The sequence below is a fragment of the Diachasmimorpha longicaudata genome, chromosome 14, assembly GCF_034640455.1.
Source record: "Diachasmimorpha longicaudata isolate KC_UGA_2023 chromosome 14, iyDiaLong2, whole genome shotgun sequence".
Lineage (NCBI taxonomy): Eukaryota > Metazoa > Arthropoda > Insecta > Hymenoptera > Braconidae > Diachasmimorpha > Diachasmimorpha longicaudata.
Window position 1 is genome coordinate 1,295,615 of NC_087238.1, and position 13,572 is coordinate 1,309,186.

Below are 13,572 nucleotides of genomic sequence, written 5' to 3' on the forward strand. Positions count from 1 at the left end.
TTTCTTCGCGACCACAGCTCACGAAAAACTCAATCATAGAAGTTGATATTCGTGTTCGATATGATGGCATATAACTTGAGTACACATTGTCGTAGGCCGATGAAACCGCGTGCACTAGCTTCGTCTCGTCGAACTACACGAGTGCAATGCGCTAAGTTTGCGTTTGAACGATTTGTCTTCGAGAAAAAGTCGATTTTACATATGCGTTTTTACGACATCGTGGGAATCACTTTTTTTTGGCTGCACCTAGACAAAATCTGGCATCATATTCGGTTTCAGCACGTCGAATAACCAAGGAAACTGATGCAACATCGTTTTCTTCGCGACCACAGCTCACGAAAAACTCAATCATAGAAGTTGATATTCGTGTTCGATATGATGGCATATAACTTGAGTACACATTGTCGTAGGCCGATGAAACCGCGTGCAATAGCGTCGTCTCGTCGTACTACACGAGTGCAATGCGCTAAGTTTGCGTTTGAACGATTTGTCTTCGAGAAAAAGTCGATTATACATATGCGTTTTTACGACATCGTGGGAATCACTTTTTTTTGGCTGCACCTAGACAAAATCTGGCATCATATTCGGTTTCAGCACGTCGAATAACCAAGGAATCTGATGCAACATCGTTTTCTTCGCGACCACAGCTCACGAAAAACTCAATCATAGAAGTTGATATTCGCGTTCGATATGATGGCATATAACTTTAGTACACATTGTCGTAGGCCGATGAAACCGCGTGCAATAGCTTCGTCTCGTCGAACTACACGAGTGCAATGCGCTAAGTTTGCGTTTTAACGATTTGTCTTCGAGAAAAAGTCGATTATACATATCCGTTTTTACGACATCGTGGGAATCACTTTTTTTTGGCTGCACATAGACAAAATCTGGCGTCATATTTGGTTTCAGCACGTCGAATAACCAAGGAAACTGATGCAACATCGTTTTCTTCGCGACCACAGCTCACGAAAAACTCAATCATAGAAGTTGATATTCGTGTTCGATATGATGGCATATAACTTGAGTACACATTGTCGTAGGCCGATGAAACCGCGTGCAATAGCTTCGTCTCGTCGAACTACACGAGTGCAATGCGCTAAGTTTGCGTTTTAACGATTTGTCTTCGAGAAAAAGTCGATTATACATATCCGTTTTTACGACATCGTGGGAATCACTTTTCTTTGGCTGCACCTAGACAAAATCTGGCATCATATGCGGTTTCAGCACGTCGAATAACCAAGGAAACTGATGCAACATCGTTTTCTTCGCGACCACAGCTCACGAAAAACTCAATCATAGAAGTTGATATTCGTGTTCGATATGATGGCATATAACTTTAGTACACATTGTCGTAGGCCGATGAAACCGCGTGCAATAGCTTCGTCTCGTCGAACTACACGAGTGCAATGCGCTAAGTTTGCGTTTGAACGATTTGTCTTCGAGAAAAAGTCGATTATACCTATGCGTTTTTACGACATCGTGGGAATCACTTTTTTTTGGCTGCACCTAGACAAAATCTGGCATCATATTCAGTTTCAGCACGTCGAATAACCAAGGAAACTGATGCAACATCGTTTTCTTCGCGACCACAGCTCACGAAAAACTCAATCATAGAAGTTGATATTCGTGTTCGATATGATGGCATATAACTTGAGTACACATTGTCGTAGGCCGATGAAACCGCGTGCAATAGCGTCGTCTCGTCGTACTACACGAGTGCAATGCGCTAAGTTTGCGTTTGAACGATTTGTCTTCGAGAAAAAGTCGATTATACATATGCGTTTTTACGACATCGTGGGAATCACTTTTTTTTGGCTGCACCTAGACAAAATCTGGCATCATATTCGGTTTCAGCACGTCGAATAACCAAGGAATCTGATGCAACATCGTTTTCTTCGCGACCACAGCTCACGAAAAACTCAATCATAGAAGTTGATATTCGCGTTCGATATGATGGCATATAACTTTAGTACACATTGTCGTAGGCCGATGAAACCGCGTGCAATAGCTTCGTCTCGTCGAACTACACGAGTGCAATGCGCTAAGTTTGCGTTTTAACGATTTGTCTTCGAGAAAAAGTCGATTATACATATCCGTTTTTACGACATCGTGGGAATCACTTTTTTTTGGCTGCACATAGACAAAATCTGGCGTCATATTTGGTTTCAGCACGTCGAATAACCAAGGAAACTGATGCAACATCGTTTTCTTCGCGACCACAGCTCACGAAAAACTCAATCATAGAAGTTGATATTCGTGTTCGATATGATGGCATATAACTTGAGTACACATTGTCGTAGGCCGATGAAACCGCGTGCAATAGCTTCGTCTCGTCGAACTACACGAGTGCAATGCGCTAAGTTTGCGTTTTAACGATTTGTCTTCGAGAAAAAGTCGATTATACATATCCGTTTTTACGACATCGTGGGAATCACTTTTCTTTGGCTGCACCTAGACAAAATCTGGCATCATATTCGGTTTCAGCACGTCGAATAACCAAGGAAACTGATGCAACATCGTTTTCTTCGCGACCACAGCTCACGAAAAACTCAATGATAGAAGTTGATATTCGTGTTCGATATGATGGCATATAATTTTAGTACACATTGTCGTAGGCCGATGAAACCGCGTGCAATAGCTTCGTCTCGTCGAACTACACGAGTGCAATGCGCTAAGTTTGCGTTTGAACGATTTGTCTTCGAGAAAAAGTCGATTATACCTATGCGTTTTTACGACATCGTGGGAATCACTTTTTTTTGGCTGCACCTAGACAAAATCTGGCATCATATTCGGTTTCAGCACGTCGAATAACCAAGGAAACTGATGCAACATCGTTTTCTTCGCGACCACAGCTCACGAAAAACTCAATCATAGAAGTTGATATTCGTGTTCGATATGATGGCATATAACTTGAGTACACATTGTCGTAGGCCGATGAAACCGCGTGCAATAGCTTCGTCTCGTCGTACTACACGAGTGCAATGCGCTAAGTTTGCGTTTGAACGATTTGTCTTCGAGAAAAAGTCGATTATACATATGCGTTTTTACGACATCGTGGGAATCACTTTTTTTTGGCTGCACCTAGACAAAATCTGGCATCATATTCGGTTTCAGCACGTCGAATAACCAAGGAAACTGATGCAACATCGTTTTCTTCGCGACCACAGCTCACGAAAAACTCAATCATAGAAGTTGATATTCGCGTTCGATATGTTGGCATATAACTGTAGTACACATTGTCGTAGGCCGATGAAACCGCGTGCAATAGCTTCGTCTCGTCGAACTACACGAGTGCAATGCGCTAAGTTTGCGTTTTAACGATTTGTCTTCCAGAAAAAGTCGATTATACATATCCGTTTTTACGACATCGTGGGAATCACTTTTTTTTGGCTGCACATAGACAAAATCTGGCATCATATTTGGTTTCAGCACGTCGAATAACCAAGGAAACTGATGCAACATCGTTTTCTTCGCGACCACAGCTCACGAAAAACTCAATCATAGAAGTTGATATTCGTGTTCGATATGATGGCATATAACTTGAGTACACATTGTCGTAGGCCGATGAAACCGCGTGCAATAGCTTCGTCTCGTCGAACTACACGAGTGCAATGCGCTAAGTTTGCGTTTTAACGATTTGTCTTCGAGAAAAAGTCGATTATACATATCCGTTTTTACGACATCGTGGGAATCACTTTTCTTTGGCTGCACCTAGACAAAATCGGGCATCATATGCGGTTTCAGCACGTCGAATAACCAAGGAAACTGATGCAACATCGTTTTCTTCGCGACCACAGCTCACGAAAAACTCAATCATAGAAGTTGATATTCGTGTTCGATATGATGGCATATAACTTTAGTACACATTGTCGTAGGCCGATGAAACCGCGTGCAATAGCTTCGTCTCGTCGAACTACACGAGTGCAATGCGCTAAGTTTGCGTTTGAACGATTTGTCTTCGAGAAAAAGTCGATTATACCTATGCGTTTTTACGACATCGTGGGAATCACTTTTTTTTGGCTGGACCTAGACAAAATCTGGCATCATATTCGGTTTCAGCACGTCGAATAACCAAGGAAACTGGTGCAACATCGTTTTCTTCGCGACCACAGCTCACGAAAAACTCAATCATAGAAGTTGATATTCGTGTTCGATATGATGGCATATAACTTGAGTACACATTGTCGTAGGCCGATGAAACCGCGTGCAATAGCTTCGTCTCGTCGAACTACACGAGTGCAATGCGCTAAGTTTGCGTTTTAACGATTTGTCTTCGAGAAAAAGTCGATTATACATATCCGTTTTTACGACATCGTGGGAATCACTTTTCTTTGGCTGCACCTAGACAAAATCTGGCATCATATTCGGTTTCAGCACGTCGAATAACCAAGGAAACTGATGCAACATCGTTTTCTTCGCGACCACAGCTCACGAAAAACTCAATCATAGAAGTTGATATTCGTGTTCGATATGATGGCATATAACTTTAGTACACATTGTCGTAGGCCGATGAAACCGCGTGCAATAGCTTCGTCTCGTCGAACTACACGAGTGCAATGCGCTAAGTTTGCGTTTGAACGATTGTCTTCGAGAAAAAGTCGATTATACCTATGCGTTTTTACGACATCGTGGGAATCACTTTTTTTTGGCTGCACCTAGACAAAATCTGGCATCATATTCGGTTTCAGCACGTCGAATAACCAAGGAAACTGATGCAACATCGTTTTCTTCGCGACCACAGCTCACGAAAAACTCAATCATAGAAGTTGATATTCGTGTTCGATATGATGGCATATAACTTGAGTACACATTGTCGTAGGCCGATGAAACCGCGTGCAATAGCTTCGTCCCGTCGTACTACACGAGTGCAATGCGCTAAGTTTGCGTTTGAACGATTTGTCTTCGAGAAAAAGTCGATTATACATATGCGTTTTTACGACATCGTGGGAATCACTTTTTTTTGGCTGCACCTAGACAAAATCTGGCATCATATTCGGTTTCAGCACGTCGAATAACCATGGAAACTGATGCAACATCGTTTTCTTCGCGACCACAGCTCACGAAAAACTCAATCATAGAAGTTGATATTCGCGTTCGATATGATGGCATATAACTTTAGTACACATTGTCGTAGGCCGATGAAACCGCGTGCAATAGCTTCGTCTCGTCGAACTACACGATTGCAATGCGCTAAGTTTGCGTTTTAACGATTTGTCTTCGAGAAAAAGTCGATTATACATATCCGTTTTTACGACATCGTGGGAATCACTTTTTTTTGGCTGCACATAGACAAAATCTGGCATCATATTTGGTTTCAGCACGTCGAATAACTAAGGAAACTGATGCAACATCGTTTTCTTCGCGACCACAGCTCACGAAAAACTCAATCATAGAAGTTGATATTCGTGTTCGATATGATGGCATATAACTTGAGTACACATTGTCGTAGGCCGATGAAACCGCGTGCAATAGCTTCGTCTCGTCGAACTACACGAGTGCAATGCGCTAAGTTTGCGTTTTAACGATTTGTCTTCGAGAAAAAGTCGATTATACATATCCGTTTTTACGACATCGTGGGAATCACTTTTCTTTGGCTGCACCTAGACAAAATCTGGCATCATATTCGGTTTCAGCACGTCGAATAACCAAGGAAACTGATGCAACATCGTTTTCTTCGCGACCACAGCTCACGAAAAACTCAATCATAGAAGTTGATATTCGTGTTCGATATGATGGCATATAACTTGAGTACACATTGTCGTAGGCCGATGAAACCGCGTGCAATAGCTTCGTCTCGTCGAACTACACGAGTGCAATGCGCTAAGTTTGCGTTTTAACGATTTGTCTTCGAGAAAAAGTCGATTATACATATCCGTTTTTACGACATCGTGGGAATCACTTTTCTTTGGCTGCACCTAGACAAAATCTGGCATCATATTCGGTTTCAGCACGTCGAATAACCAAGGAAACTGATGCAACATCGTTTTCTTCGCGACCACAGCTCACGAAAAACTCAATCATAGAAGTTGATATTCGTGTTCGATATGATGGCATATAACTTGAGTACACATTGTCGTAGGCCGATGAAACCGCGTGCAATAGCTTCGTCTCGTCGAACTACACGAGTGCAATGCGCTAAGTTTGCGTTTGAACGATTTGTCTTCGAGAAAAAGTCGATTATACATATGCGTTTTTACGACATCGTGGGAATCACTTTTTTTTGGCTGCACCTAGACAAAATCTGGCATCATATTTGGTTTCAGCACGTCGAATAACCAAGGAAACTGATGCAACATCGTTTTCTTCGCGACCACAGCTCACGAAAAACTCAATCATAGAAGTTGATATTCGTGTTCGATATGATGGCATATAACTTGAGTACACATTGTCGTAGGCCGATGAAACCGCGTGCAATAGCTTCGTCTCGTCGAACTACACGATTGCAATGCGCTAAGTTTGCGTTTTAACGATTTGTCTTCGAGAAAAAGTCGATTATACATATCCGTTTTTACGACATCGTGGGAATCACTTTTCTTTGGCTGCACCTAGACAAAATCTGGCATCATATTCGGTTTCAGCACGTCGAATAACCAAGGAAACTGATGCAACATCGTTTTCTTCGCGACCACAGCTCACGAAAAACTCAATCATAGAAGTTGATATTCGTGTTCGATATGATGGCATATAACTTGAGTACACATTGTCGTAGGCCGATGAAACCGCGTGCAATAGCTTCGTCTCGTCGACCTACACGAGTGCAATGCGCTAAGTTTGTGTTTGAACGATTTGTCTTCGAGAAAAAGTCGATTATACATATGCGTTTTTACGACATCGTGGGAATCACTTTTTTTTGGCTGCACCTAGACAAAATCTGGCATCATATTCGGTTTCAGCACGTCGAATAACCAAGGAAACTGATGCAACATCGTTTTCTTCGCGACCACAGCTCACGAAAAACTCAATCATAGAAGTTGATATTCGCGTTCGATATGTTGGCATATAACTTTAGTACACATTGTCGTAGGCCGATGAAACCGCGTGCAATAGCTTCGTCTCGTCGAACTACACGAGTGCAATGCGCTAAGTTTGCGTTTTAACGATTTGTCTTCCAGAAAAAGTCGATTATACATATCCGTTTTTACGACATCGTGGGAATCACTTTTTTTTGGCTGCACATAGACAAAATCTGGCATCATATTTGGTTTCAGCACGTCGAATAACCAAGGAAACTGATGCAACATCGTTTTCTTCGCGACCACAGCTCACGAAAAACTCAATCATAGAAGTTGATATTCGTGTTCGATATGATGGCATATAACTTGAGTACACATTGTCGTAGGCCGATGAAACCGCGTGCAATAGCTTCGTCTCGTCGAACTACACGAGTGCAATGCGCTAAGTTTGCGTTTTAACGATTTGTCTTCGAGAAAAAGTCGATTATACATATCCGTTTTTACGACATCGTGGGAATCACTTTTCTTTGGCTGCACCTAGACAAAATCTGGCATCATATGCGGTTTCAGCACGTCGAATAACCAAGGAAACTGATGCAACATCGTTTTCTTCGCGACCACAGCTCACGAAAAACTCAATCATAGAAGTTGATATTCGTGTTCGATATGATGGCATATAACTTGAGTACACATTGTCGTAGGCCGATGAAACCGCGTGCAATAGCTTCGTCTCGTCGACCTACACGAGTGCAATGCGCTAAGTTTGTGTTTGAACGATTTGTCTTCGAGAAAAAGTCGATTATACATATGCGTTTTTACGACATCGTGGGAATCACTTTTTTTTGGCTGCACCTAGACAAAATCTGGCATCATATTCGGTTTCAGCACGTCGAATAACCAAGGAAACTGATGCAACATCGTTTTCTTCGCGACCACAGCTCACGAAAAACTCAATCATAGAAGTTGATATTCGCGTTCGATATGTTGGCATATAACTTTAGTACACATTGTCGTAGGCCGATGAAACCGCGTGCAATAGCTTCGTCTCGTCGAACTACACGAGTGCAATGCGCTAAGTTTGCGTTTTAACGATTTGTCTTCCAGAAAAAGTCGATTATACATATCCGTTTTTACGACATCGTGGGAATCACTTTTTTTTGGCTGCACATAGACAAAATCTGGCATCATATTTGGTTTCAGCACGTCGAATAACCAAGGAAACTGATGCAACATCGTTTTCTTCGCGACCACAGCTCACGAAAAACTCAATCATAGAAGTTGATATTCGTGTTCGATATGATGGCATATAACTTGAGTACACATTGTCGTAGGCCGATGAAACCGCGTGCAATAGCTTCGTCTCGTCGAACTACACGAGTGCAATGCGCTAAGTTTGCGTTTTAACGATTTGTCTTCGAGAAAAAGTCGATTATACATATCCGTTTTTACGACATCGTGGGAATCACTTTTCTTTGGCTGCACCTAGACAAAATCTGGCATCATATGCGGTTTCAGCACGTCGAATAACCAAGGAAACTGATGCAACATCGTTTTCTTCGCGACCACAGCTCACGAAAAACTCAATCATAGAAGTTGATATTCGTGTTCGATATGATGGCATATAACTTGAGTACACATTGTCGTAGGCCGATGAAACCGCGTGCAATAGCTTCGTCTCGTCGAACTACACGATTGCAATGCGCTAAGTTTGCGTTTGAACGATTTGTCTTCGAGAAAAAGTCGATTATACATATGCGTTTTTACGACATCGTGGGAATCACTTTTTTTTGGCTGCACCTAGACAAAATCTGGGATCATATTCGGTTTCAGCACGTCGAATAACCAAGGAAACTGATGCAACATCGTTTTCTTCGCGACCACAGCTCACGAAAAACTCAATCATAGAAGTTGATATTCGTGTTCGATATGATGGCATATAACTTGAGTACACATTGTCGTAGGCCGATGAAACCGCGTGCAATAGCTTCGTCTCGTCGTACTACACGAGTGCAATGCGCTAAGTTTGCGTTTGAACGATTTGTCTTCGAGAAAAAGTCGATTATACATATGCGGTTTTACGACATCGTGGGAATCACTTTTTTTTGGCTGCACCTAGACAAAATCTGGCATCATATTCGGTTTCAGCACGTCGAATAACCAAGGAAACTGATGCAACATCGTTTTCTTCGCGACCACAGCTCACGAAAAACTCAATCATAGAAGTTGATATTCGCGTTCGATATGATGGCATATAACTTTAGTACACATTGTCGTAGGCCGATGAAACCGCGTGCAATAGCTTCGTCTCGTCGAACTACACGAAAGCAATGCGCTAAGTTTGCGTTTTAACGATTTGTCTTCGAGAAAAAGTCGATTATACATATCCGTTTTTACGACATCGTGGGAATCACTTTTTTTTGGCTGCACCTAGACAAAATCTGGCATCATATTTGGTTTCAGCACGTCGAATAACCAAGGAAACTGATGCAACATCGTTTTCTTCGCGACCACAGCTCACGAAAAACTCAATCATAGAAGTTGATATTCGTGTTCGATATGATGGCATATAACTTGAGTACACATTGTCGTAGGCCGATGAAACCGCGTGCAATAGCTTCGTCTCGTCGAACTACACGATTGCAATGCGCTAAGTTTGCGTTTTAACGATTTGTCTTCGAGAAAAAGTCGATTATACATATCCGTTTTTACGACATCGTGGGAATCACTTTTCTTTGGCTGCACCTAGACAAAATCTGGCATCATATTCGGTTTCAGCACGTCGAATAACCAAGGAAACTGATGCAACATCGTTTTCTTCGCGACCACAGCTCACGAAAAACTCAATCATAGAAGTTGATATTCGTGTTCGATATGATGGCATATAACTTGAGTACACATTGTCGTAGGCCGATGAAACCGCGTGCAATAGCTTCGTCTCGTCGACCTACACGAGTGCAATGCGCTAAGTTTGTGTTTGAACGATTTGTCTTCGAGAAAAAGTCGATTATACATATGCGTTTTTACGACATCGTGGGAATCACTTTTTTTTGGCTGCACCTAGACAAAATCTGGCATCATATTCGGTTTCAGCACGTCGAATAACCAAGGAAACTGATGCAACATCGTTTTCTTCGCGACCACAGCTCACGAAAAACTCAATCATAGAAGTTGATATTCGCGTTCGATATGTTGGCATATAACTTTAGTACACATTGTCGTAGGCCGATGAAACCGCGTGCAATAGCTTCGTCTCGTCGAACTACACGAGTGCAATGCGCTAAGTTTGCGTTTTAACGATTTGTCTTCCAGAAAAAGTCGATTATACATATCCGTTTTTACGACATCGTGGGAATCACTTTTTTTTGGCTGCACATAGACAAAATCTGGCATCATATTTGGTTTCAGCACGTCGAATAACCAAGGAAACTGATGCAACATCGTTTTCTTCGCGACCACAGCTCACGAAAAACTCAATCATAGAAGTTGATATTCGTGTTCGATATGATGGCATATAACTTGAGTACACATTGTCGTAGGCCGATGAAACCGCGTGCAATAGCTTCGTCTCGTCGAACTACACGAGTGCAATGCGCTAAGTTTGCGTTTTAACGATTTGTCTTCGAGAAAAAGTCGATTATACATATCCGTTTTTACGACATCGTGGGAATCACTTTTCTTTGGCTGCACCTAGACAAAATCTGGCATCATATGCGGTTTCAGCACGTCGAATAACCAAGGAAACTGATGCAACATCGTTTTCTTCGCGACCACAGCTCACGAAAAACTCAATCATAGAAGTTGATATTCGTGTTCGATATGATGGCATATAACTTTAGTACACATTGTCGTAGGCCGATGAAACCGCGTGCAATAGCTTCGTCTCGTCGAACTACACGAGTGCAATGCGCTAAGTTTGCGTTTGAACGATTTGTCTTCGAGAAAAAGTCGATTATACCTATGCGTTTTTACGACATCGTGGGAATCACTTTTTTTTGGCTGGACCTAGACAAAATCTGGCATCATATTCGGTTTCAGCACGTCGAATAACCAAGGAAACTGATGCAACATCGTTTTCTTCGCGACCACAGCTCACGAAAAACTCAATCATAGAAGTTGATAGTCGTGTTCGATATGATGGCATATAACTTGAGTACACATTGTCGTAGGCCGATGAAACCGCGTGCAATAGCTTCGTCTCGTCGAACTACACGAGTGCAATGCGCTAAGTTTGCGTTTTAACGATTTGTCTTCGAGAAAAAGTCGATTATACATATCCGTTTTTACGACATCGTGGGAATCACTTTTCTTTGGCTGCATCTAGACAAAATCTGGCATCATATTCGGTTTCAGCACGTCGAATAACCAAGGAAACTGATGCAACATCGTTTTCTTCGCGACCACAGCTCACGAAAAACTCAATCATAGAAGTTGATATTCGTGTTCGATATGATGGCATATAACTTTAGTACACATTGTCGTAGGCCGATGAAACCGCGTGCAATAGCTTCGTCTCGTCGAACTACACGAGTGCAATGCGCTAAGTTTGCGTTTGAACGATTGTCTTCGAGAAAAAGTCGATTATACCTATGCGTTTTTACGACATCGTGGGAATCACTTTTTTTTGGCTGCACCTAGACAAAATCTGGCATCATATTCGGTTTCAGCACGTCGAATAACCATGGAAACTGATGCAACATCGTTTTCTTCGCGACCACAGCTCACGAAAAACTCAATCATAGAAGTTGATATTCGCGTTCGATATGATGGCATATAACTTTAGTACACATTGTCGTAGGCCGATGAAACCGCGTGCAATAGCTTCGTCTCGTCGAACTACACGAGTGCAATGCGCTAAGTTTGCGTTTTAACGATTTGTCTTCGAGAAAAAGTCGATTATACATATCCGTTTTTACGACATCGTGGGAATCACTTTTTTTTGGCTGCACATAGACAAAATCTGGCATCATATTTGGTTTCAGCACGTCGAATAACTAAGGAAACTGATGCAACATCGTTTTCTTCGCGACCACAGCTCACGAAAAACTCAATCATAGAAGTTGATATTCGTGTTCGATATGATGGCATATAACTTGAGTACACATTGTCGTAGGCCGATGAAACCGCGTGCAATAGCTTCGTCTCGTCGAACTACACGAGTGCAATGCGCTAAGTTTGCGTTTTAACGATTTGTCTTCGAGAAAAAGTCGATTATACATATCCGTTTTTACGACATCGTGGGAATCACTTTTCTTTGGCTGCACCTAGACAAAATCTGGCATCATATTCGGTTTCAGCACGTCGAATAACCAAGGAAACTGATGCAACATCGTTTTCTTCGCGACCACAGCTCACGAAAAACTCAATCATAGAAGTTGATATTCGTGTTCGATATGATGGCATATAACTTTAGTACACATTGTCGTAGGCCGATGAAACCGCGTGCAATAGCTTCGTCTCGTCGAACTACACGAGTGCAATGCGCTAAGTTTGCGTTTGAACGATTTGTCTTCGAGAAAAAGTCGATTATACATATGCGTTTTTACGACATCGTGGGAATCACTTTTTTTTGGCTGCACCTAGACAAAATCTGGGATCATATTCGGTTTCAGCACGTCGAATAACCAAGGAAACTGATGCAACATCGTTTTCTTCGCGACCACAGCTCACGAAAAACTCAATCATAGAAGTTGATATTCGTGTTCGATATGATGGCATATAACTTGAGTACACATTGTCGTAGGCCGATGAAACCGCGTGCAATAGCTTCGTCTCGTCGTACTACACGAGTGCAATGCGCTAAGTTTGCGTTTGAACGATTTGTCTTCGAGAAAAAGTCGATTATACATATGCGGTTTTACGACATCGTGGGAATCACTTTTTTTTGGCTGCACCTAGACAAAATCTGGCATCATATTCGGTTTCAGCACGTCGAATAACCAAGGAAACTGATGCAACATCGTTTTCTTCGCGACCACAGCTCACGAAAAACTCAATCATAGAAGTTGATATTCGCGTTCGATATGATGGCATATAACTTTAGTACACATTGTCGTAGGCCGATGAAACCGCGTGCAATAGCTTCGTCTCGTCGAACTACACGAAAGCAATGCGCTAAGTTTGCGTTTTAACGATTTGTCTTCGAGAAAAAGTCGATTATACATATCCGTTTTTACGACATCGTGGGAATCACTTTTTTTTGGCTGCACCTAGACAAAATCTGGGATCATATTCGGTTTCAGCACGTCGAATAACCAAGGAAACTGATGCAACATCGTTTTCTTCGCGACCACAGCTCACGAAAAACTCAATCATAGAAGTTGATATTCGTGTTCGATATGATGGCATATAACTTGAGTACACATTGTCGTAGGCCGATGAAACCGCGTGCAATAGCTTCGTCTCGTCGTACTACACGAGTGCAATGCGCTAAGTTTGCGTTTGAACGATTTGTCTTCGAGAAAAAGTCGATTATACATATGCGGTTTTACGACATCGTGGGAATCACTTTTTTTTGGCTGCACCTAGACAAAATCTGGCATCATATTCGGTTTCAGCACGTCGAATAACCAAGGAAACTGATGCAACATCGTTTTCTTCGCGACCACAGCTCACGAAAAAC